The following is a 24,354-nucleotide window of genomic DNA, read 5'->3' on the forward strand; positions in this document are numbered from 1 at the left end:
TTACAACTGAATTCGGAAGATTGCTCAATAAAAAGACGAGAGCCAGCCAGACCAAAGGGTACCTTTCCGCTGGAATAGAAGATGAAATGTAAATGCTGAATGGCATATCCTTAAAACCTGGCGATGAGACTGTGAAAAGACTTAGTAGCTGTTACATTCTTATTTGTTCTAGGCTTAAGAGGAAGAAAGTCATTTATCAGGTATATTAATACAAAATTTCCTACTCACCATATGTTTAAAATCGTCTTAGTCTCACTGATTTTAATACTACAGCTTTCTTCTGATTGAAAATTCATTTCACCGCTTGTTCTCATTTACCAGCATTTTCTGCTGAGCAGTGTAACACACCCGGCTATATTATAGCAAAGGAAGGGGACCGTGTATCCAAATGAACAGAGATTTTACGGGCTCAGAAAATTGGGACTTAAGGCACAGCCAAAATTCCCTACCCCACAGCCAAAGGAATAAATCCGCTGGCTGTCAGTAATTAGTATATTTGTAGTATATTCTTGCACAGTTGGGGCAGTTAAAAATGTAAGATTGTGTCTTCCCTAGAAAAAAATGTAGTGTTAGCAGGAAATACCCAGTAAGCCACATCTATGTCACCTAAAATCCCTACTGGACCCAGGCACCTGTAGATATTTTTTTTCCTTAGGTAGGTAAACAAAGTAAGCACCGGTGCCCCAAGCTAGTGGGACACACCCGGCACCTAACTGACCTTGGGAAGCTAAAGTGGGCTAATCTACACTAAAATTAACACTTCCCTGGCAGGGAAAACAAAACCTGAGTAGGAGACAATAGAAGTAGGGCAACAAAGTCCCGGCTTTGCCCGGGGAAGCCCGCTGAATTCACCTTGGTGGGCACAGACAGACCTGCAGGGATGGCAAAGAAAGATAATTTTTTTTCCCATTCTCCCCTGAGCTGCTCCGGAGCCGGGCTCCCTGCTCGGCGTGGTCCCTTGCAAGGGTCCAGCTCTGGGACGGGTCCCAGCGCCTCAGAGGAAGCACGTTCCCACCTGCCTCGTCCGTGGGCGGGAGGCTGTGCCAGAGGAGCGGCTTCGCGCAGCAGCACACAGAGGTCAAACCGAATCCAAGGGATTTATTTCCTAAGAAATGGTGGATAACGTCTCAGGAAAGGTGTGAAACGGCATAGATTTCGTTCCTATCATGGCAAACGGCTTCGATTTAGGTATGTAAATACCTGTCTTTGATCTGGAGAAATTAAGCATGGGTGCCGGCTTGGTGGATGGGATGGGGTCCTGCTTCAGATTACACCCTCGTTTCCTCTCGGTGCTTCCCCACCCTGGGCACGCACTGAGCCTGCCTGCCGTTAAACCACGCGCGGCACGCTGGCAAGCCAGCCAGCCAGAGACCGGGAGAAACTGCCAGTTTTGTTTTGCCTCCTTAAATCGAGAACGCGGCGCTGACATAAATAAGCACAAATGTTTCCAGAAGGCTGCATTTTCCGGGGGGGGGGGGGGGGGGGGGGTTCACCTAATACAAAGAGCAGCAAGTTATTACTGCGTCCACGAGCAAACAGGAGCACCCACAAGCGCTTGGCCAAGGCCACGTCGTGCCGCTAGCACGCAGCACGTGCCCCAGGTGATGGCCGCTCTCGGGGACGTACGCACAGAGTCTGAAGCGGCGGCTCATGCTTCCAGGCGGCTCCAGCAGCTGCGCCGCTGCCCCAGCGGGACAGCACGGCCGTGTCCCCCGGGTGCCCGCTCTCCTCGTCCCCTCCTTGCTCCTCCGGCTCCCCATGCGTGCGGGCACGCAGCCAGCTCAGCCCCCTGGCATCGGGAAGCGGCTCATTCGGACGGAGCCGCAGAAGCGGATCTGAAGCGGTTGAAACGGTCAGGGAGCACAAAGCAGAGCCGCGCGCGTCGCAGCGGGAACAACCCAGGCCTAGAGATGAACGTTATTTTGTTTGTAAAGCCACAGCAGAGAGATAGGGCAAAAAAAGTCGAATAAAGATGGGTCGGCCTGCCACCTCCCCTCCTAAAGATGAGTCAGAAGGACAGCGCGATCCTCCCTCCTGAAGCTTCGTTAATTTAAGCGCTTTTGCTAGCTGGAAGATTTACAGGGAGGGAGGGTTAGCGAATTCTTCTGAATCGCCATTGTGCCAGGAATTTCCCTAGAAGCTGAAGGCTTTGTATCACATTCTCTGCTCTATAGCAGATTTAAAAACAAAAAAAATACGTGACAAGCACAATCAAATCCATGCACGATTTTATAGATGCAAACCAACATGTGTTCATCCGTGCGCCGCAGTGCCAAAAAAAACCTTAAAATTGTGTGAGAAGGGAGGAAAATCAACTCCAGAAAAGCAAAACTGTTATAGATTATGATCTGCTAGTGCCAGTCCAGTCTATCCTGACGCAACTTTCCTTCTTTGCAAGAGGACAGTGCCAACAGAAAATTCCTATCTGGAAAATAAAGAGTAGAGGCAGCGACTGGCTTGAGCCTGACAGGAATTTCTCCAGCAGCACGGAGAGACTCATTAGAATTTTTCCCATGACACACCACAAAAGATGGCTGGAGAAAACAAAGTGAGATGCTGGAGCTCAGTATATTCCTTTGTCCTTGAGAAGCCTGGCCTTGCTGAATCTCACGGGCTAATGCATGCATAATTTGGGGCAGCTGATTAAGTTTATTGTGTTCCTGACTAAATCGAGAGGAGTGGGGGGGGGGAGGGGGAAAAGAAACAAAGTTGGCTTTAATTAAAGCTCTGCAATTGTCTTTAATATTTACATAATGCGCTATCATAATTGCCCCTGATTGGAGAGTTAAGACGTACAGAAGAAAACGACACGCTGGAAGTCCCAGCTGAGGAAACAAAAAGCAAGACAGCCCCTTCCCCTTCCCCCCATCACGCCAAGCCCGGTCAAAAGCCACTGAAGAGGAATTGTGCCGGGGCACTTTGTAAAGGCGAGAGCTCTGCCTGGGGCTCAGAGCAGCACATCTCCTTCCACACCATCAGGAGAGACCATCGCACCCACCGGCTTCACCCGCCTGCTCAGATGTGGGCTGCTCCTGCCGGGCTGGAGGCTGGGGAGGGCTCCTAAACCCGCTGAGCGTCCCAGCACAGACCAGGGGTTCTGGTGCTGATTTCCAGATTTAACTGAGAAGTTCCCAGTGGGGAGGAGACTACGAGCTCCACAGGAGAAGGAAGCAATGCCTCCTCAGAGGCCGGTAATCGCTCCTTAAGATCCATTCTACCGACGCCAGTGCAAGGAGATTTTTAGATAGGAAGTGAACATGTAATTCTATGGGAAATTGATAGAACTGTCAGCATTTCTTAAATTTTAAAACAGCGACAAGTCTAGACCTGACTCAAAGGCAGGGGCCTCCTGCTGCAGCCTGGGGCTGATCTCCAGCCTAGGTCAGAGTGCTGCAGACCAGAGCCACCCCCGCAGTGTCCCGGGCTGCGGTTACAGGTCTCCTGAGTGCAGATGCTCATAACCATTTGCCCATGCAGCATAGGTAGCTCCCAAAAGAGATGTTCTAAGCATCTGTGTGAGGTGCCTTTTGATACGAGACTGCAGGCATTTTGTTTGTAATTACATGCAAAGGCAGGCACCATTCTGCTCTCATTGTCGCTGCAGCCACTTGGGAGAAAAAATATTCATTGCCGTCTCCCCCACAGGAAACTCTTCTGTTTTCTCATTGACTTTCCTCGTAGAAAACAACGAATAAGTACAGTTTACGTTCTTTTTTTTGTGAAAATAAGTGCATAAAGAATGCTGGTGATAAAGAGGATTTCATCAGCTGGGAGCAATAATAAAAGTTCCCTGACATTGATGTCCCTTCACTTCGTAACAGACCTCAGCATCTTGCAAAAATAAGGTGTTGACTCTGCATGTTTTCCTCAGACATTTACGATCTGTACCTAAGGAGTCACAGTGGGATCAATGTGTCCTCTGTAGATTGTGCAGGTCCAAGCTGTGCTCACAAGGGCTTCCACAGGCTCACCTAATGAGAAAAGTTTTGTTTTCATTGGTTAGACTTTAAAATGTCATAATTGCACTTTTTTTTTACTGATTTTTTTTCCTTAACAGCCATGGAAAACTCCCATGTCTTAGATATACAAAGTGCCACAATTCACGTCTAATGGTTTAAGGGTGGAAATCAGGGTTTGCAAAGAGCTACAAGTGAGCAAAGCTCACAAATCCCCCCTCCCGGTGGCTGGATGAAGCCGCGGCACACGATACAGAGGCGCATACATTTCCAGCTCGTACACTACCTTCGTTACAAGCAGCTGTTCTCCATTTCTGCTGCAGCCCGAGCCTGAGGGAGAGCAGAGCATTTTTGGTTTAGCGCTCAAGGCAGAATGCCAGTTACAGCATCCTATATCTCACTGCACCTTTTGCACTAGGGATCCTGCCGAGAGATGGCTGGCGTATTGCGGAGAGTCTATGCAATGCCTCTGGGTTGGATCGCTGTTTGTAGTGGTGTTTCTATAAACACTGTGATTTCACCAAACAACAGCAATGAAGTAGCTGGGACATGGGAAACACGCCTGCTGTTACCAGGCACTCTTAGAGCAGCAGCTTTCTTGGAGCACATCAATTAAACCACAGTAATCTGACTTGCTTTTCAGCACTAGGTTACTTTTTCCTATGGGCATCAGCATATCGATTTACCAGACTTTGACCGGACACGAGGGGGACATTTTTCACAGTGAGGACAGTCACCACTGGAATAATCTCCCCAGGGAAGGGGTTGACTCGGCCACGTTGGGCACCTTCAAGAGTCGGCTGGACAGGGCGCTGGGCCGTCTTGTCTGGGGTGGGCTCTTCCCAGAAAGGTTGGCCTAGATGGTCCCTGAGGTCCCTTCCAGCCTGGGATTCTGGGATTCGGTGACTTTATATTTTTGATTGTTTCGCTTTAACTTTCCAGGTGTTGCAGTACAGATAAACCCAAAATGAGTTTCTGTCCCTCCCTTCAGAGCATAGCTGTGACTCATGAAGTTTGTGCATTCACTTGGAAACATGGTGCCGCATCATTCGCACTATGTAACAGCAATAACATGCAGAAACTGCACTGATGCTTCAGGCATCAAATAACCTATTTACCGGCAGGGAGGGCCTACATGTGCCCTGCTGTTTTCACTAGCTCCTGTCTCAGAATACAGCAGGGACCACTAGCAGACTCGGCAACTACTTAAAGGTTTAGTACCCTCGTCCAATCCATTATTTATAGTCTTTTCTCAATATAAAAATGACAATGCTGGAAGTGCATTACCATCATTAGATATGCAAGACACTACAAAATGCCTGGAAACCACTTACAACATCTCTCCAGATCCTGTGCTATAATCAGCATGAGTATCCAAAGTCATGCAGTTGCTGGTACCCGCAAGAACGTTCTGCCAGTAATCATAGATCTTGTAGAAACGGATGCTGGTGGAAAAAGAGAAGTTTTCCTAGAGACTGATATTGCTGAAATTCAAGAACCAAATATTGCTTTTCTCCTTTAGATCATTCCACTTCAGCCAGGCATAGGCTTCTCTGCCTGAGGCCACCTTTTGCCTATGATAAAATCTGAGCGTAAAGCTAACTCACCGGGAACATGAGTAAGTTTTCAAGCAAAATGCCAAGTGGGACATAAGGAACAGTGTGGAAAGAGCATTTCTGCCCCAACCTATGGTACAGTTTCTGGAAAAGAAAGCTGTAGAAGTTTGAGGTTCAGCATGGGCTGGTGATTTATTCCAGGCCTAGGCAACCACTCAGTTCTGCGAAGAAGAGCTTAAGATAGGCTAGAAACTGCATTGTAGGTGGGAGCCAAATTGTCAGTGGAAAGGGTTTTTTTCTCCTCCTTTTGGTTGCAAGCAGCCTGTTTTATCCTAGCAGTTTGTATTTGGATACACTTCCAGACGCATAAAAGTTATGTGGGAATAACGTAGCTGAACAGGTGGTCTCTTGTAAAACTCTTTTCTATTTAGATGGTATTTCAAAGTGGAGATGAAAATGGAGCACTGGTTGAGGTAGAAACTCATTCTGTTGCTCACCATCTGCCATTGCGCAGTGCATTACAACATTTATTGGCTTTACTTAACTGTTAATGAAAAACTACCATCAACAGCTGCCATCACTCCCACTACAGATTGTAATAAATAATAGCCTGTTTGGCTCCTGGCCCTCATTCTCGTGCTCTAGAGAAATAAGAGCTAGGGAGTCCACAAAGAATCAGGAAAATTGGGGGACAAGAAAAGATGGCTAGAACTCTGTGATCTATTTGACTTTTATTGCAACTGTGTTTTACCCAGCCTTGACAACCATTTTAAAATATATATATTTTTTTTAAAAAAATATTTATAAATGGGTAATTAAAGGGATTCCAGTCCTGCTTTTGCCTGGAGTCTTTTGCATTAACTGCAGCGGGAGGAGGGATGGTCCACTGGCCTGTTATAAAAAATCCACTGCCCTGTTATAAAGGTACACATTTATAACTGGGTATGCACTCAATTTTAGACCCTAGAATTTTGCCTTGTTCTGATGTTTTTTAATAATCAGCTTTGTTCTACCCCACTTTTAAGTTATGAAACCCTCTGCTTTGTTGGCTCGGGGGTTATTGGCTAGATCTTCAGAAGAGCTCTACTTCTCTTTGAGCACCTCGAAGAAGCTGCCAGGGTCTTAAGGGTTTTCCAAAATTTCTACTTGAAATCTGGCTGATCAGTATCAGTTTGGCCAGTCTCGTTTTCAGACTGAAGAAAGCCAGCTTTTTGAAAATATGTCTTCAAACATTTGCTTATAGTTGTTTTTTCTAATCCTAAACCGGAGTCCTTGTTATTCACACTCAGAAAAGTAATACAGCTGGATAACTGTCAGTGTGATAAAATAATAGGCTTTAGTTTCATGTGAAGTCGTCATAAAATTAGCAATACAGACACATTCATGGCTCAACATCTCCTCCAAGTGAAAAGAAAAGCTCCACCCATGATCTCTACGGATCAGTGAGAGGACGAAAGGCAGGGTAGCTGGAACAACCAACAGCTGTGCAGTGGTACGCACCGGGGTACAAATCCCAGCAGAGATGCAGACACAGAGAGCACGGAGCTGCAACGGGGGCAGCTTGTGTTTTATCCAAACTTCACTTCGTCCTCCTTAACGGAGCCATTGCTGAGAGGAGCACACTAAGGGTCCTCCAGCAAACGACTAGCCGAAGAATAGGTTTAGAGATGGGGGAAATGAGCTATTCTCAGAGCTAGTCTAGAACAGTTTGCCATTTTCAGGCTCTTGTTTTCTTTACCTGTGTAGTATATTTTCATTTTCTACTCTGAGAAATCCACGCCCCATAATCCCAAACAATTAGCTATATCTGGAACTCAGAAAAAAAAAAAAAAGGCATTTTTGCTTTCGTTATCATGGTTCTTGTCCCTGTACGAGAACAGAGGAGTATCTGAACAGCGGAGGAGTGAGCAGATTAACAGTTTTATCAGAGTATGTGAGACTGGCAAGACCAATGCTGGAATACTGCAGACAAATCTGTTATCTCAGTTTTTAAAGTGATATTTGAAAATTGAAAAAGAGGCAGAAAGGAGACAGAAGATTGTTCCATCAGCCAGAGAAAATGGGTTACAGTGGGAGAATGAAGCAGCTCAGCTTGCTTAGAACGAGGAAGTCAAGATAAAGGACAAACATCAAGAATATAGAAATTACTTCCCTGGGATAAACAAGCAGCTGGCAAACCTCCAGACTGAATGGCCAAACATAAGGCTACGCGGTTCAAAGGTATAAACAAGCCTTATTTTCAGTTCTTCCTCTTACCAGGCTCATCCCTAGCCCCTCCAGTAAGAGACACAAACATGTGGAATAAACTACCAAGGGAAACGGCGACTCCTGCATCTTTGGCATCCTCGAACTGGGATCCAGCTTGCATCAGCCAAGCAGAAGTTACTGAAATCAGTCCGTGAGTAGCTGGATGAAGCTTAGAGGCCCCTAATGGGGAGGAAGTCAAACCCAGGGTATTTCATGGTCCTGTTTGGTTTAACACCTATAGTTCCCCACAGTCAGCATATGTGTATGTACTTAAGCGGTTTATTGACAACCTGAAACGCTAAAAAGAAGTAAAAATCCAATGTAGTGAGCAACAAACCCTCTGATAATTCAGAGGGCTCTAAGCAAGAGCTCTGCTTCCACTACAGAGACATTTATGACATCTTCTCATAATGCAATGTGCTTTGGTGCCCTTTCCAAAGTTTCCTGTGGCACAGAACAGGACGCTCACACCTCGCAGGGGAGCAAGCTGAGAGCCCGCGATTACAGCGCTGTCGCCAGCTCGTCTGTCAGCCCTCATCTGCTCTTCTGAGCTTGGTTCGCCCCTGGAAACAGAGAACACGGGGACCCTGTTCCCACATCTATCACTGTCTTCAGCCACCTGCAGCACCCCTGTCCTGGCTTTATACCCCTTACATTTGTGAGAACAGGGGAAAGGAACATTTTCTCACCTTTGAAATATACTCTGAGAAATTTAAGCAAAGGGTGGTATCCAGTTGCCACACACCTCTATTTTTTCTCAATATCTGTCTATACCACAAGAAGAGAATAAATCTGAGTGCTAAATATCTGAAATACACTAGGCAGGAACAGATTTAATAGGAAAATGATTTCTCCCTTCCCCCAGACCAGACTGGTTGTTTGAATACAGGAACTACTTCATGTAACACGGTCCCAGCTCCACAGCTGGGTCACATCTGCCCACAGCACTAAGGAAACTTCTCATTTTGTGACGGTGCTCTGAGTGAAAGCACACACGCATTCACTTTCACAACACCAAGGCCGAGGCTTTCTATACCACTCTAGAAATGCGGCCGCCATCAGACCCACGGCGGCTCCCCAGAGTGCGGGTGGGCTCAGGGTTTGGGTTTGTAAACACTTGAACGCCAAGCTATCTAACACAAAACAGGCTTTTTTAAAGAGTATATCTGGGGTGTCACTAGAAAGACTCTTGACACCTGGCTTTCCGCGGTACTTCAGTCACAGATTTGGCATCAGAACTGTCAGAACATGTTGCAGTCACTCAGAAGACTAATATATTAGGGCATTTTTGTGGCAGAGGGCTGGAATACTTCCCGCACTTCCCCTTTTGTCTTTTCAACAGAGACAGATTATCCTTTTCTTCCTCATTCCCTGTTAAGCCCCTAACACATACACTTCATCGAGTCACAATGTCCAAGGACGCTAAGAGCTATATAGCACATACGGTCCTCCCGAAACCCGGCATTCTGCGCAGTGTGCTTTTCTGGGAGCCCATCGCCTGATGACGAAGCAGGAACCGGTGTTCAGGAACCAGGCTCTGTATGTTTGCTGTCCCAACAGCAGCACTGCTTGGGCTGCAAAACGAGAAGCTGAGGCCAGAGGGCTCTCAAAACTCGGCGGCTGGAGTCAGCCGGAATCCTGATGGTCACCCAGCAGCCCTTCAAGCCTGCCATGCCCAGAACAGGCAACTTCTGAGACACTCCCGTGCCAAGACAAATGCCCATTTCATCTCAGGAGGGATCAATGAAAACAAAACTCTATGAAAACAAAACCTGCTCCTAGAGTATGTTTATTTTTTTACCCATGTGAGAGCCACATTTCATGGATATGCGGAGGAAACTGAAATTTAAAGTCGAGCTTAAGCCCTTACATTTCTGAATAGTCAAAATCCTCTCTTCTCTCTTCTCCCCCAGTTCAGCATTGACCTCTGAAGACAGGACATGCATAAGCTGCCCTCTTACAGGAAAACCCTCTTTATTTAGAAGATTACACAGCCCTTCATTTGGTATGAGCTATACATGAAGCACGGAAACCAGCAACCATTCAAATTGTCTGAGGACTTGTCCCCATCTGTAAGGCGGGACAGCTCCTACACCCCCTCCCGAGGCCGAGAGCTCGCACTGACCTACTGGCAGGTACCCTCCCCGCCAAGGGACCAGCTGCCTCCCTTACCATGCGGCGGGACCCAGGCCTTGCAGGCTGCACAGCGAGGACTGTCGTTTATAGGGTTTACAGGAATGCAGTCGAACCAACTGACATAAAGCTTCGATCAGTCTTAGGCTTGGTTTTGGGATCCAAAAGTTTTTCCATTTTGGATCAAGATGCAAAAATATTTTGGATTTTTGGATTTTGGATATGTCTTGATGAACAGAATATACATTCTCTTCCTGTCTGCTTTTCTCTGGTTTTGCTCTGCTGATTCTCCAAAAGCTTTCCCTTAAATAACTCATTTGAGTCATTGCCTTCCTCCCCGCGGCTTTCGGCTGGGCATGTGTGCTGGTTTTAGCTGGGAAAGCGTTAATTTTCTTCATCACAGCCAGTACAGGGCTACGGTTTGGATTTGTGCTGGAAGCAGTGTTGATAACCCAGGGATGTTCTTGTTCCTGCTGAGCAGGGCTTGCACAGAGCCAAGGCCTTTCCTGCCCCTCAGCCCACCCCACCAGCGAGGGGCTGGGGGGGCACAAGGGGCTGGGGGGGACACAGCCGGGACAGTGACCCCAGCTGACCCCAGGGATGTCCCACACCACATGGCGTCGTGCTCAGCACATAGAGCTGGGGGAAGGAGGAGGAAGGGGGGCACTGGGAGTGATGGCGTTTCCCTTCCCAAGTCACCATGACCCGTGATGGAGCCCTGCTCTCCTGGGGGTGGCTGAGCCCCGCCTGCCCGTGGGAAGGAGGGAATGAATTCCTTGGCTTGCTTCGCTTCTGAGCACAGCTTTTGCTTTACCTATTGAACTGTCTTAATCTCAACCCATGAGTTTTCTCCCTTTTACTCTTCTGACCCTCTCCCCCATCCCACTGCGGGGGAGCGAGCGGCTGCGTGGGGCTTGGTGGCCGGCTGGGGTTAAACCACAACATCACGGACAAAGATAACCTTCATTTTATGGAGGTGCATAAGGTCACGCTAACCCCTGTTTTCTGCGTTACACAATGAAATCTACAATAGCTGGAAAGGCTTAGGTATGTGCCACACAGGGTCTGTTTCCTTTCCAAGGATTTGGTACGCCGTACGGGCTGCATGTCTGTGGCGTGAGGACAATTTTTGTTTCGCTTGCTCCTGCACACCAAGGACCTGATTCCACAAAAGCTTCCGCACTCACTCAGGCAAGTCATCCCATAGAGTTCTGCTGTGAGTAAAGACAGCCATACGTCCGAGCGTGCTGGGGGCTTTACACTCTCCTGACATATTTTGGATACGATGCTGGTCGCCTTTTGATATAAATCCAGAGTAAATCAATTTAATAGATTTTCGTTTCTGTGCAAAGACAATGCAAATACTATGTGAATTAATAAAGAGCATAATATTAACTAATGCTATGTAGCTAAAACCCCTTACTTTGTAATGCAGTGATTGATGTTTTTATTAGTAACTTCAAGTATAAATATTCCCCTTTTACAGTCATCAGCATCTTCAGGGCCTTTTGATTATTCTTATTTTCTATCCTCTCTATTTTAATAATGCATTTTGCACTTCTCTACCGGTTTTCATCTGAAATCTTAAATTACTTTGCAAGCACGAATTCATTAAACCTCACAACGTCCCTCTGAGGAAGCTGTTTAATTAATACACCCAAGTTACGGATGGGCAAATTCAGGCACACAGATATTAAGTAATTTTCCCAAAGTTGCAGAGTAAATCATCAAAAAGAACAGGGAGAGAATTTAAGGGCCACAAGCTGCCAAGTCACGTGGATATGAACGTGGAGAAATATCTGTGAAGGTAACGCAGAGCTTGCGGGTTCCCACCGATGCGAAAGCAGCTTGTACAACCCCCTCCCCTACTGCCTGCCAGAGCACGGACCCCACTTTCAGAGCTAACTGCTTCAGCCAAACCAGGCTCAGAGCCGTGCTGGGCCAACCACAGTGTGGCACCCCCAGTGGCATCACTACCACCACGTGGTGGTTTGTACCAAAGGAAAACATGTCTTTTGGTTTTGCCTGCGTAGGAGCTTTACTTTTTCCTCTGCTGAATCTCACCCCGTGTCTGGAGCGCAGGGGAGCCGCAGCAGCATGCCAGCCACAGCTCGAGGCTCTTTCCCTACCTCCAGCCAGCCCCTGCAATGGACTGCTTCATTGCAGCCCACATCCAAGAGCCCTTATCTCCTCTTAATATCCAGGAGGCTGTTGCCATCTCTTCTAACAGCCCTGATGCGTAAAGGAGCCCAGGGTGCAAAGGACTTTGTTAAGTGACGGATAAATTTTCACTGCCAAAGCTTCTGTCTCTCCAATGGAAACACTGCTAGTACATGATCATCTGATGTGGTGACAGATTTTGGGGGTCTTGTCGTCTGCTCAGAGCTCTTTTTCTTGCAGGACACACAAGCCTGGAAGCAATGCAGGGAGGGGACAGTGCCCGCGCGGCGCCACGGGTGTTGTGCGTGCAGGGCCGTGGCGCCGCACGCCCCCGAGAGCCCGCACCCACAGCACTGGTTAAAATCAGTGGGTCCTAAAGGTGCTGAGTATCTCTCCAAACTGGATCAGCGCAGTCAACTAACTGCTTCAGGAATAATTGCATCCATGTTAACAAGGCTCCAAGCACTTTCAGAGCTTCACTCATTCTCTTTCTTTGAATCCATTCTGAATTAAAATCATATATTTACCCCAGCTCAAGCCTTCCTTCCTCTTTTCATTTTTCTCCTTATTTTCCTCTTAAATGCTACAGAAATTGCTTTCCTGGGACATGAAAACTAATGCATGCAAATTGTTACACAGCATTGCCACTGCCATGGTGCCACTATATTGCTGAGATAGTTAATTACCAGGATAATGCAGTTTGTCTGCTCTCTATCCCCTTGTGCTGCTCCTAAAAGGAAACAAAGGGAACGACATGAGAGAGACAAAGAGAGAGAGAATTCGGTCCCCTATTAATAACCACCATAAAGGAAATAAAGGATTAAAGGCCATTCGCAGCACACATGTCATACAGCTTTGCACAGCACAGATGCTGAAGAGGGTCTTGGAGCTGGGCCTGCACCTGGCCACGTTATTCATCAAGAGATAAACCTTGAGATCCTTTCTTAATTTACACGGAATTGCTTTTATGCCAAAAGGAATTTCACAGAAGTGAAATCTAAGTGAAAACCAAGGCCCGCGGCAAGAGCATTGCTTGGATTCACACAATGCCTCTAGTCCTGATTCTGCCGCTTTGGCACCGCTAGCACATTAGCAGGTGACTTAAACTGCTGTTGCTTTCCTTGTCTGCAAGAGGAGTCGTAACTTTCTCCCCCGTAAAAAGCCCTGGGATTTACCTTAGGGCTAAAATTCTAATTTCCTGGTGTCTCCCAATAGGGCAGTATGTTCTCAATGGCTGAGGAGCCAGGTCCTCACAAGAGGTAAGTTAATGTCATCACCAGGCTTTTCATGCTGGCTGCAATCAATGATGACTTTTCTGAAAGCCAATGACAGAGGGTGGTCCTGAATAAAAATGGCATGATTTAGCCTTAGGAAGCACACAGAGACTTAATAAAAAAAAAAATAAAAATCAAGAAGCCCTATGGATTCTAACGACTACATAATTTTTAGAGCCGTTCTGTGGGATTTAATAACAATTTTAAAAGGATGGTTAAGACTCCCATATTGAGTATGCAATTGCTAACTGCATTGAAGGAGTTATTGATTTATTTTAAAATTCTTTCTATTGATCCCATTCAGTCTCTGTAGGATCACGTTTGTGCTGTTCCTCCCAGGTTCTATAAGAAGCTTCCACAAAGGCGGGCTGTCCCTGTAGGTGACATCCATTAAAAGGGTCAGTTGTTTTGAAAGAAAGAGAAAGAGATAATGAGAAAACCCAGCGCTCACCGAGTGAGTAGGCACCAGCACCCCACCTCCAGTTATCTCCAGCCAATAACGCTACGTGGCGATGAGGTAATGCTTGATCTGAGCCCCTACAGCAGCCCTTCGGTGGTTTGTGATTCTCCTTAAACGAGACGAAACCGGGAGGCTCCTCTCTCTCGTTGTGCTGGTGCAAATGAGCATCTGAATTCAGACCTCCACAGTCACAGGGAAAGGGGGGTGGCGGGGAGGCATGCCCGTGCTCAAGCTTCCCTTCCCTCTGCTGTAGCACATTAGTGAGTTTCCAGTGTTTTGCTCATGCAAGTTAAAGGAAATCCAGGCAGGTGCTTCGGTTCCTGCTGCAGACAAATTCCAGGACGGACTGGTTCTGAAGGCTTCTCAGTAAATTTAGAAAACCACCATTTTTGGTGGTAGGCGGTGGGTGATTGGGGTGGGCTCCCGAAACAACAGAGCTCTGTCACCTAAACCTTGGAAGCAGACTGTGTATCACAGGCAACAATTTGGGAGGGAGCGAATAACCCCCCTCTTCACACTGAGGCCCCGGGCTACCTCTGCAGGTTTGGAAGGAGGGAGGAAACACCTTCTTACCGACTGAATACACCTGGTGAGAAGTCACGGCAAAGAAAAGAGGGGTTGTACCCAACAAGCCTGGTCCCAGCCGTCACCGAAGTCCCCGCGACTGCACCCAGAGTGAGAGCCGGCCTGGTGGGGGTTTTCCTGTCCCTCTCTCAGCTGCAAGAGAGATTTAAAAATGGATTATCTGCCCTCTATACTTGCACATCACCAGCCAGATAATTGTCCTCGGCTGGCCGAACATTTTTAAGTGCTCATTTTTCTGCTAGAAAAAGTATTTCTCCCTCCAATCAAGTGCAATTACCCCAACCATATCTTTTAATCGTTATCTTTCCATAAGATATATTCCCTAGGGGCTTTCTTACCGATACCAGTGGATGTTTTACCAGGGGATTACAGTGACCCACTGGAGCTCATGGCCGTCTATCATCTGCAGCAAGCCAGAGTTAAAACTTCATGGACGTGGATACTGGGATGGCTTGTGGGCATGGGGGGAGGGGGGTGGGTGGGGCAGAAATGGAGACCCAGAAACATAGATGTGAACAGCAGCTGTGGCTCTTGAATTGGAGCCAAAACTCCACAGATGCCCAGCTGGCCACGTCCATATGGAGTCGCTGGGGCTGGGAGCCATGGAGATGTTCCTTCTTTTTGAGACGTCTTCCAATTTTAATTGCTGAGGTAGCCTCTTTTCTTTATCCCAGTGGGAGTTACAGTGGGAGGCCAGGGAGACACAGCTTGGCTGTTATTCTAGTATAAACCCACCCCAACAAGCGGGAAATCAAAATCTGCTGCCACTATACGCAGCTCTGGGATCCAGTCTGGTCAAGAAGAAACAAAGGGAGAGATGGGAACATGTTCCCTCCTCGCAGCACATCTGCTTCAGTGCACCCAGACACACAGATAAAAGTCCAGTGAGAAGAATGGAGTGAACACAAAGAAATCCCACCCCAAGTGTGGAGCCCAATAGACCTTCTCCTTAAAGGCGGGAGATACACTGGCTTTGTACAGTGAAGATTCAGATACAAGATAGAAAAGGTTTTGTACAGAAAAAAATTTTTTTAAAAACCCGCTTCTGTTCAATTAACCTTGAAAAATGACTTTGAACTTTTCTCATTTTTCTACCAAATCTACATTATGGTAGGCATTTTAACGTCTGTCTTCTTTCTGTTCTGCAATCGGCTTGGTAAAATATGTCTTTCATTGTACAGGAGCTTCTCCTTTGCCCCTTCCCTTTCTCCCCACCCAGTAGAAAAGGCATTTTGGACAAATTTCCTCTCCCCTGCAGTTGTTTTGCAACACGGATGGAGCATCGCTGTTGGCAATGACAACTTGCCCTAACTCCTCCTCGCCAAGCAACACAGCACACATGTGCAGAGCCACGATGAGGATGTTCTTCAGCGTGTTCACTGATATCTAAGTGGCATCACTGCACATTGGTCAAAATGCTTGTCCATCTATTCCCTGGGCCCTGCTATATAAAAGGACTCTGCCCTTGCGTGGGTGCTGCCTCTGCAGGGGCAGCCATTGCTAGCGCAAGGATGCTCTAGCCTGTCTGTGTTACAGGGGGCTATAAAAAGCCACCTGAAAGATGGCAACAACCAGAGGATATTGTCAAACAGCCAAATCTCTCTTCCTTCCTGATAATTTACTGCTTTACTTGATCCTTGTTCCTGAGTCCAGAAGGTGAATCGGTTTCTCCTTGCTGCAGAAAGAGTGGAAAAGAACGAGAGTGCGGGGCAAATCTGGATCACCTGTAATTTTCCTTGCTTCCAGCTGTCCAAGAAGGAACACAGCTAGCCTCTAAAATTTGGAATGGGATCCTGATTTTGATGCATCCCAGTAGTTACAGGTTTTTGAATCAGTGGATCTGGTTCAGCTCATGACATGGATAGACCTAGGCCCAATACCCTGATCAGCTCGGAAATTAACCTGCACAGCTGTGCAGGTACCAGACTTGATTTGGGCCCAGGTTTAAGTTAAAATTTCTATGTTGAAGAGTGATTCCTCCTCAGGGGAATCCTATGAATAAGAGCTGAGGGTGACAGTGTCTGATCCCTGGAACATCTACAGGTATTTAAAACTTTCACTTCAAAGAACTGCAAAAACTGTCCCTGCTGTGGGAGAAGGAGAGGAAATAAAGCCTGCTGAAGAAACCAGAGTCAGTATACTGTCAGTCACAACCAAGAGGGGAACATCTAGAGGAAAAAGATTGTCCTGGTTTTGGCCGGGATAGAGTTAATTTTCTTCGCAGTAGCTGGTGTGGGGCTGTGCTCTGGATTTGTGCTGGAAGCAGTGTTGATAACCCAGGGATGTTTTAGTTGTTGCTAAGTAGCGCTTACACTAATCAAGGACTTTTTCAGCTCCCCGTGCTCTGCCGGGTGCACAAGGGGCTGGGGGGGGACACAGCCGGGACAGTGACCCCAGCTGACCCCAGGGATGTCCCGCACCACATGGCGTCGTGCTCAGCACATAGAGCTGGGGGAAGGAGGAGGAAGGGGGGCACTGGGAGTGATGGCGTTTCCCTTCCCAAGTCACCATGACCCGTGATGGAGCCCTGCTCTCCTGGGGGTGGCTGAGCCCCGCCTGCCCGTGGGAAGGAGGGAATTAATTCCTTGGTTTGCTTCACTTGTGAGCACAGCTTTTGCTTTACCTATTGAACTGTCTTAATCTCAACCCATGAGTTTTCTCCCTTTTACTCTTCTGACCCTCTCCCCCACCCCACTGCGGGGGAGCGAGCGGCTGCGTGGGGCTTGGTGGCCGGCTGGGGTTAAACCATGACAAAGAGAAATAATTTTTGGCAAAGCACTGAGATAAGAAATAAGTCACCCAGGCCAAAGGAGTCAAAATGTATACAAGCTATAGGGAGAAAAGAATGCTCAGTGGAAGGAGAATGATATGCAGACATCTAGTGGGCATGACCAAGAAAAGACATACGGAGAGAGAAGAGGACTCTGCAAAAAGGTGAGGGAGCAAATGACGAGTGAAGGGAAGGAGTGAAGCCAGTTTGTGTAGCAAGGGGCACCTGAGGACCCACCTGACCCACCTGAGACCTCTTAGTGGAACCTGCTTTCCAGAAATGCATGAGCTCTCAGCTCCTGATGGTCAGGGGCCCTTTAGAAAGGCAAAGAGCAGCATTAGTGGCTTTGCCCTTTCCACAGAAAAGAAGCTAAAAGGCATCACTACTGCCTGGACTGCCTCCTCACAGAAGAGGTGGCTATGACTGCCTCAATGCAGAAGAATATGGGGAAATTTTAATGTAGGAAAGAGCCCCCTCATGCCTGAAGGAACGTGCAGCTTGAGGATGGGCAGCACAGCTTGCAGAAATGGGATTCTCAAGGGGTACAAGAGCAGGGTGCAGGTAGGGGATGTCATGGGAAGGAACCACGGACATTTATTAGCAGGGCAATGGCATGGCAGGGAGACTAAGATATCACCGTGAGAAGGAGGAATAACAATTCCACATCCTAGAGGTCAGCTGCTCGGTGTGCGAGTGTAAGGAGGCTGTAGCTGCAGTGCCTCCCTCACCCCACTATTCTGTGAGAAATAACTCCCACCTGACACAGCCTCACACGTCTGTTACACGAGGAGGGAACAGCCACACCTTTTCCCAGCTCTGGATCCCACCTGCATTCAACACTAGCTCTACAAAAGGTCTTCTAGCGTGCCATGAACTGGATCTGACCTACAAGAAAATCGAATCATTTTAGCTCGATGTTTACGGCATAGCATCCTCCTGTCCTTATTTCTGTTGCCACTGATGACAATATTTTATCTTTCTTTCTCCATACACCTTCAGCCCTAAGTGCTGATTTAAATGCACCTCTTCAGAGTCTGCTCATTAAATGCTAAACTATGTGTGTGCTTTTCCCTCAGCAAAACAATCTACCTCCTGAGATGCTTTGCCCTGCAGAGGTGACTACTGCATCCTTGAAAGGTGAGGAGATAACACTAAGAGGAAAGCTAACAAGCACCAAGGGGAAACTCGGCCACCACAGAAACTGGATGTCTGTAACGACATACAGACTGAAAACGAGACAGCACTGGCACGCCGTTCTTCTACGCAGGGACAACATTATTCACCTTGCCTAATGAGCAGTGTGTCACAAAATTAGCAAAGAATGGGATTCAGCTGCACTGAATAATCTCTAGTGCAAGCTGCACTAACAAGTAACCTGCATCTGGTGAAGAGTGAACATGCTTAGCAAGCGCAGCAGAAGTAGCCCATGATTATTACATGAGGGGGAAAAGCAGAGTAAACTGCATTTATTTAAAAGGATACAGACAAGAGGTCTTTCGAAATTCTTAAAATTCACTGTTTTTACGAGTCACCTCTTAGAAGATTGAAATCGAAATATGGTTCCCTAAAAAATTCTCCGCTCCCCATTCAAGAACCCCCACTTTGCTTGCTGGGCTGTGCCAGCGGTGACCCCCGAGATCAGAGGAATACCTTTGTGCGTTGGCCAGCAGCGAGCGGTTTTTTAGAGGGACACGTTTCAGAGGCACAACTTAGTGGCCCCGCAAACACCTCAGAGATAAAAGGATCAGTTACTGACGCAGAAAAGAAGAACATCCAGCACCAGACATATTAATTCTCAAACGTGATGTGAGAGTTTTAGAAGATATGTACATCTGTAAGCTTCAGTGCACTAGTGAGCACCACTGAAACACAGTGCTTTGGAAGAAGCACTAGCAGCACTTATCCCACAGCTACTGAAGTGGGGTGGAGGGATTTTTTTGCACCTTTCTTTGCAGTGGTTTGTTTTGGTCACTCTTGGATACATGGTACTGGACAACAGAAGCCACTGAGCTGGCTAAAAGCCACAACTATATTTATCTTCCTACTTTTATAGCACTGAGTTGTGCATCGCCACCAGGATGATCCATGGGCTGGGAAGCTGCCATACGAGGGTAGGCTGGGAGAGCTGGGTTTGTTCAGCCTTGAGAAAAGGAGGCTCAGAGGGGATCTTATCACCACGTACCAGTACTTAAGGGGCAGCTACAAAGAAGATGGAGACTCCCTTTTTACACGGAGTCCCATGGAGAGGACAAGGGGGATGGACACAAGTTGCTCTTGGGGAGATTCCAATTGGACACGAGGGGGACATTTTTCACAGTGAGGACAGTCACCGTTGGAATAATCTCCCCAGGGTAGGGGTTGGCTCGGCCACGTTGGGCACCTTCAAGAGCCGGCTGGACAGGGCGCTGGGCCGTCTTGTCTGGGGTGGGCTCTTCCCAGAAAGGTTGGCCTAGATGGTCCCTGAAGTCCCTTCCAGCCTGGGATTCTGGGATTCTGGGATCTATAGTACCTTTCATACCAAATCCCTGAAATGCATTACAAGCCTAAGGACAAGACACCAGAGCATGTCAGAGGGAGCTAGGTGCATGCTTTTGGGCTGCACTGGAGTGGCTTTGTGCCACTTTGTCCTGCTAAACATCATCGGGAATTCAGGATGTGGAGCAACATACCAAAAGAAGATTGAACTCTCATTAACGTTGAAAAAGTTTATATTATCTTCAGTAGTATGGGCAGAGTCCTAGCTGATTCAGCCTTGCTAGGCACCGGGGGGCAGGCAAACTCAAAAGCTAATGACTTAAAAAACTGCCTGGATGCAGCACATAAGACAAGGCATTGTGCTGGGGGTGGAGGGGTATGCAAAGGAGAACAGCACATCACATTGAATACACGAGGAAAGGTAACAAACAAGATGCAATACTCAAGCTGCAAATTGGCCAGAAAGTTAGTAATATCTGTCCTGCAGGGGAAAAAAATGCTCATCTGAGATTCAGTTTAGTTAGCAACACAAGGCATGAGTAATATAGTCTTATTTATCACAATTGTTTCATTCATTCCTGTTCCAAAGGAAGGAAATAAAAACAGCAACTGATAACATCTAGCATTTTTGCAGCACTTCTCATTTCAAATTGTAGAACAGTAGTTTAAGCATTTTGGTAAAAAGGCTAGTTTATACATGGGTCACTGCACCACTGAAATGCAGCCTCCGCAAGAATAACATGGTTTGCAGTAGCAGTGGGAAAAGGTGGTTTCGGTGAAAAAAAAAAGAAAGAAATAGCTGTTCCTGCAAACAATGTCCGGAAACGCTCTGTGACTGCGCAGGGCTGGGAGGCCCCCGACGCCTAAGCCAGCATCCAGAAGACACCTGTACAGCACAGCACCTGGCTCCCTCCTCAGCTTCCCTAGGAAGAAGAGAGGTTGAGTCACAAAAAAATGAAGGGTATTTTCTTCTGAAAATAGTTTCTGCCTGCTGATATGGCCCCTGAGCACTGGGACGAAATGAAGGGGAGACAGGCTTAGGAAGTACCCAGACATGGATTTGGGGTTGCCAAGCCAATCTTGGTAACTCTCAATGTGCAGTCAAGGCCTGCTGGATTGCTTTTGTGCACAATACGACAGTGATTGTCTCCTCCTTGACGATAACCTCATCACACTTACCAGAAATTATTTTTATCTGCAGCAAAAAAAAGCCATCAGCTCCCCACTCCTCAGCATTAGTGTTCCCTGCAAGACACTCAGTTCCAACAACGAAACTACCAACCCACCTCTGGGCCAGGACTTCTACGAACGGAGAATGGTGCATGGCTGAGAAGGGCGCTTATTTTCTGGCTTGTCTCAGGGCTAGGTAGCATTTCTATTGCCTTCCTGCTCCCTTGGGGTGTAGTTTAGAAAAAAAAAAGAAGCAGCAGGACTAACGGAGACTGTGCAGTGTAAGTAAAGAGGTTTGCCTTTTCCAGGATGTCTTTGAAGGACAAAGCAGAGAGCAGGAAGAATTGCTTCAAAGTGAAGAATTAATTTCTAACACCATCTAAATGAAACAGGCTTCTCCTCATTTATGCTGTCAGGATATTAATGGATTTTAAAAGAGGTTAATCCAAGAAGTAATCAAGTGAAAAGAGAGGACCGTCACTGCTGATACTTCTTTTCTCCTGCTGTTTCTGCCTCTCTGACTACGCGCCGTTTCCCGCCAGCTGGAGGAGCCGTGTCAGCCGGTGCTGGCCCGTGGCTCTCGGGCACTCAGCCTGCCACGGGCTGCCCAAGGCCTCGGTGGCCTCAGAGGCCAACTTAAAATTCTTCCATCGCAGGAGCGGAAAAGAGCTGGAAGACATCCCTGACTAAGGCATTGCTCCACCCTTCCCCTGCCTGAAATACCACAGGAGGCAAACCCAGAGGAAAGAGAAAACCTGAGGATCCCGTGGCAGAAGACCCTCTTTGGGACTATTCACTGTAGGGATTCACTGCAGGCACTGGAAAAGGACTGGCACGAGTATTGGGCAGAGGGGGATGCTCAGGGCCCACGCAGCCCCTTCCCAGTCTCTGAGGAGCCCTTCCAAGCCCAACCCCTTGTGGTGCCAGTAAATCCCACAGGAACAACTGGTTGTCTAGAGCAGCACGAGACCGGGGGCAGCCGTCACAGCCTTGGCGTTGGTCACGAACAACGCTGATCGCCCTGGACACTACCCTAGGAGGTCTCTTGGCAAAGGCGCTCTGCTTTAAGAACTTGACTTGGGCATAAAACAACCCAACGATTTCTGTCTTATGCCAGACTGGGAAAATCCTCAGAGGAAAATATTCTGTATCTGCACAATATATAAATACCTTATACATGCCTCCTGCAAGTGACCGCCTACTTATCCAGCCGGTGATGGTGTCCAGTTAGAAAACCACTTGTCTCCGGCACCAAAGGCCCATCTAATACTGAAAGATGACTAGCTGGCATCAGACAAGAGGGATGTCTCAGCCCCTTTTTTCTACCAGACTCCCTCAGCCTCAGATGATACAAAAATATTTTAAAATATTTGTTGGCACTTAAAAAACCCGAACGGCACAAAACTAAAGTAGAATTTACACAGATGTAAATGGGTCAGCTAGCTAGCTTTGCTTCATTTTCTTCCACTTTCTGAAATTTAACTTCTGGAACATATTGGCAACTTTCACATGAAATTTGAGTTACAAGAAAAAACCCAACACACCCAACAGTGAATCTGATAATAGGATGATTATTGTGTGACTCACCCCTGTAAGTATAACAACTGGGAGTTTATAAAGTATGCACTTGGGCTCTCGGCTGCCCACCTACACTCAATTTCCTCTGACTGTCAAATGTCCTTTGGCAGCCTTGCAGCTAACCGATACCCACGATTGTGAAGAAAACACTACAACATGTACAGAATTATTGTTCTAAATGCCGTGGGCTCATATTTCAAGCAGCCAGCTCAAGGTTACTTTTAAAACACAACCACACCTCGTGAGAGACAAGAATTCATAGGGCCACGGCTGCAAACTGTGCGCTCAGATAGTACGGCGATAGATATTACACCAAAAGGCATCTGCAAACTTTTCCCTTTCTGCCACGACCTTTCGGCTCAGAAGCCAAGCAGCGTGGTAGCTAAAGAGGAGCCTGACTGGCTACACGCCCCGTACGCTGCGACGTATGAGTGACGATGGAAATATTGCTCCCTAACTCAGCTCCCCATCTGCACCACTGCAGCGCCGTGCCTAATGCGTGTTCACCACTCCTACGTCGCGCTCCCCAGGGGAGTGGTGACCACCCATGTAGGAATCCCTTGCTGGATATCCAACACGCTTCCGCCGCATGTCGAGCTTGCTGAGAGAGTGAGCGGCGCCTGCTGTAACAGTATTTTCCTTCACTTCTGGCATCCTTCTTCAGCTGGTGCCGTAGAGGCCGTCCTGGAGGAGAGATCAGCCCGCTTGTGGCCCTCCTGAGATCAGAGGTGGCCCTCACAGTTATTCAAAATAAGCGTACCTGTATGCAATTCTCAGTCGTCTTTGGAGTTCTTTGAGGCTATCGCGTACCCTTAAAGCGATTCAGTCCTTCTACATGTGGCTTCCCCTGGAGTCTCTTCTAAGGGAACCGAGCCTCTCCACCCCAAAGGCAAAGGCTTCTCTTCTTCTTGCCCTGCCAGCCTGGTGCTGTCCTTAGCCTGTCCCAGTCACCCCACAGGCATGAATCCTAATGGCTTCTGTTTGTTCTTTCACCTTTTGTGCCGTGAGAGGAAGGGGTATTCTGCTTGACTCGCAACACAGCTAAGCGCTTCGTCAAACACAGTTCCAGACTCATTACCCAGAAGTCCTAAGAAGCTGTAGCAGGTTTCCCCACCTGTGACAACAGCCTCTTGAGTCTTGTCAGAACTGTGGACCCATCAAAAGAGAAGCAGTCTTTTCACTTTGGTGGCTGCTGGACTGGCCTGAACGCAGCGGCATCTAGTAAAATCCCAAGTAACAGCACCTCAGAAAGGACACACAAAAACATCAGCATGAAAAATTCTGAACAACGGACACTGCAAAGCCAGAACAACCATGTTGTAGGAGACTACTGCAGCAGAGCACCTTAGCACCAGAGTCTGGAGCAGCAGGCCAGTAACTCCCACCTGGCACGCTCAGTGGCTTATTTGACTCGAAGGAAGCATGTTAAAGCACTGGCTGACTCTACATTTAGATAGACATTGGGCCTCCCACTTGTTTCCTAGCCATTAAAAATAAAAACTCACTGATTTGTTTTGTTTTTAAAAGAATTAATAGGATTCCAATACAGGTTTTTTTTTCCCCAGGACAACTCAGAATCATAAAGGTCTGCCTGGAAAACTGCAAACAGGCAGTGTGATTGGAACGAGCAGGCTTGACCTTGCTGCTAACCCGCACTGCGAGCACCTCCTCTGTGCTTCTCCCCCTCCTCCTGTTTAGATGGACAGAGAAAAGGATGGCATTTCTCTGAGTTTGTAGAGCAGCTGGGGCTTTTTTGCTGAAGAGTTGTGATCTTTAAGCTAAAGACTAGCACAACTTCAACCCTACCCCAAGCCAAGCAAAAACCCCTAACCCTCCACTTGACAGAGAGCAGAGCTCCATGCCACAGCTGTCACGAGCCAAAAAGGGACCTGTACTTTAAGGGGGCAGGGTTAGGGCATGCCTCTGCTCCCGGCACAGGAGCTGGCCCCAAAGCAGCCCTTGCTCAGCAGGACAGAGCGTTCCTTCCCAG

At 47.6% G+C, this 24,354-nt stretch overlaps 2 long non-coding RNA genes across 2 annotated transcripts in view; both read right to left on the reverse strand.

Annotated features, from left to right (window-relative positions):
* Positions 1 to 24,354, reverse strand: part of LOC142055550 (uncharacterized) — a 98,898-nt gene that overhangs the window by 22,625 nt on the left and 51,919 nt on the right. Inside the window, exons 6-7 of the long non-coding RNA XR_012659978.1 lie at positions 13,778 to 14,503; positions 12,739 to 12,782 (exon numbers count right to left, since the gene is read on the reverse strand). This is a non-coding gene — a long non-coding RNA (uncharacterized LOC142055550). The remainder of the gene's footprint in view (positions 1 to 12,738; positions 12,783 to 13,777; positions 14,504 to 24,354) is intronic.
* LOC142055551 (uncharacterized) lies at positions 2,212 to 6,149 on the reverse strand. The gene is made up of 2 exons (XR_012659979.1): positions 5,291 to 6,149; positions 2,212 to 3,971 (listed from the first exon to the last, which is right to left on the reverse strand). It is a non-coding gene; the product is annotated as an uncharacterized LOC142055551 (long non-coding RNA).

The sequence above is a fragment of the Phalacrocorax aristotelis genome, chromosome 3 (assembly GCF_949628215.1).
Source record: "Phalacrocorax aristotelis chromosome 3, bGulAri2.1, whole genome shotgun sequence".
NCBI lineage: Eukaryota > Metazoa > Chordata > Aves > Suliformes > Phalacrocoracidae > Phalacrocorax > Phalacrocorax aristotelis.